The sequence below is a fragment of the Arachis duranensis genome, chromosome 1 (genome assembly GCF_000817695.3).
Source record: "Arachis duranensis cultivar V14167 chromosome 1, aradu.V14167.gnm2.J7QH, whole genome shotgun sequence".
NCBI classification, from domain to species: Eukaryota; Viridiplantae; Streptophyta; class Magnoliopsida; order Fabales; family Fabaceae; genus Arachis; species Arachis duranensis.
In genome coordinates, this window is record NC_029772.3 from 55,746,271 (window position 1) to 55,748,302 (window position 2,032).

Consider the following 2,032-nt stretch of genomic DNA (forward strand, 5'->3'; position numbering starts at 1 on the left):
TTGATACTCGAGGTACAACAGAGCTCCACACCTTAATCTATAGTGTGTAGAAACTCCACCGTTGAAAATACATAAGAACAAGGTCTAGGCATGGCCGAGAGGCCAGCCTCCATAATCTAAGGAATAAACGTCCAAAGATGATCTAAAGATCTAAAGTGATCAAAAGATGAAAATACAATAGCAAAAGGTCCTACTTATAGAGAACTAGTAGCTAGGGTTTACATAAATGAGTAAATGACATAAAAATCTACTTCCAGGCCCACTTGGTGTGTGCTTGGGCTGAGCATTGAAGCATTTTCGTGTAGAGACTCTTCTTGGAGTTAAACGCCAGCTTTTGTGCCAGTTTGGGCGTTTAACTCCCATTCTTGTGCCAGTTCCGGCGTTTTACGCCAGAATTCTTGAGCTGACTTGGAACGCCTGTTTGGGCCATCAAATCCCAGGCAAAGTATGGACTATTATGCATTGCTGGAAAGCCTAGGATGTCTACTTTCCAACGCAGTTGAGAGCGCGCCAATTGGGCTTCTGTAGCTCCAGAAAATCCACTTCGAGTGCATGGAGGTCAGAATCCAACAGCATCTGCAGTCCTTTTCAGCCTCTGAATCAGATTTCTGCTCAGGTCCCTCAATTTCAGCCAGAAAATACCTGAAATCACAGAAAAACACACAAACTCATAGTAAAGTCCAGAAAACTGAATTTTAACTAAAAACTAATATAAATATAACAAAAACTAACTAAAACATACTAAAAACAATGCTAAAAAGCGTATAAATTATCCGCTCATCACAACACCAAACTTAAATTGTTGCTTGTCCCCAAGAAACTGAAAATCAAATAAGATAAAAAAGAAGAGAATATGCAACGAATTCCAAAAATATCTATGAAGATTAGTATTAATTAGATGAGCGGGGCTTTTAGCTTTTTGCCTCTGAACAGTTTTGGCATCTCACTTTATCCTTTGAAACTCAGAATGATGGGCTTCTATAGGAACTCAGAATCCAGATAGTGTTATTGATTCTCCTAGTTAAGTATGATGATTCTTGAACATAGCTACTTTATGAGTCTTCGCCGTGGCCCAAAGCACTCTGTCTTCCAGTATTACCACCGGATACACACATGTCACAGACACATAACTAGGTGAACCTTTTCAGATTGTGACTCAGCTTTGCTAGAGTCCCCAATTAGAGGTGTCCAGGGTTCTTAAGCACACTCTTTTTACCTTGGATCACAACTTTATTATTTCTTTTTCTTTTTTTCTTTTTTTTTTCGCATGTACTATCTCTTTTTTTTGTATTCAATGCTTTTTCTTGCTTCAAGAATCATTTTTATGATTTTTCAGATCCTCAGTAACATGTCTCCTTTTTCATCATTCTTTCAAGAGCCCACATTCATGAACAACAAATTCAAAAGACATATGCACTGTTCAAGCATACATTCAGAAGTCAAAGTATTGCCACCACATCAAAATAATTAATCTGACAAAAATATTCCCACCACATCAAAATAATTAAACTGTTATAAAATTCAAAATTCATGCAATTCTTCTCTTTTTCAATTAAGAACATTTTTTATTTAAGAAAGGTGATGGATTCATAAGACATTCATAACTTTAATGCATAGACACTAAGACACTAATGATCATAAGACACAAACATGGATAAACATAAGCATGAAAATTTGAAAAACAGGAAAATAAAGAACAAGTAAGTTAAAGAACGGGTCCACCTTAGTGATGGCGGCTTGTTCTTCCTCTTGAAGATCTTATAGAGTGCTTGAGCTCCTCAATGTCTCTTCCTTACATTTGTTGCTCCTCTCTCATGATTCTTTGATCTTCTCTAATTTCATGGAGGAGAATGGAATGTTCTTGGTGCTCCACCCTTAGTTGTCCCATGTTGGAACTCAATTCTCCTAGGGAGGTGTTGATTTGCTCCCAATAGTTTTGTGGAGGAAAGTGCATCCCTTGAGGCATCTCAGGGATTTGATGATGAGAGGGGTCTCTTGTTTGCTCCATCCTCTTCTTAGTGATGGGCTTGTC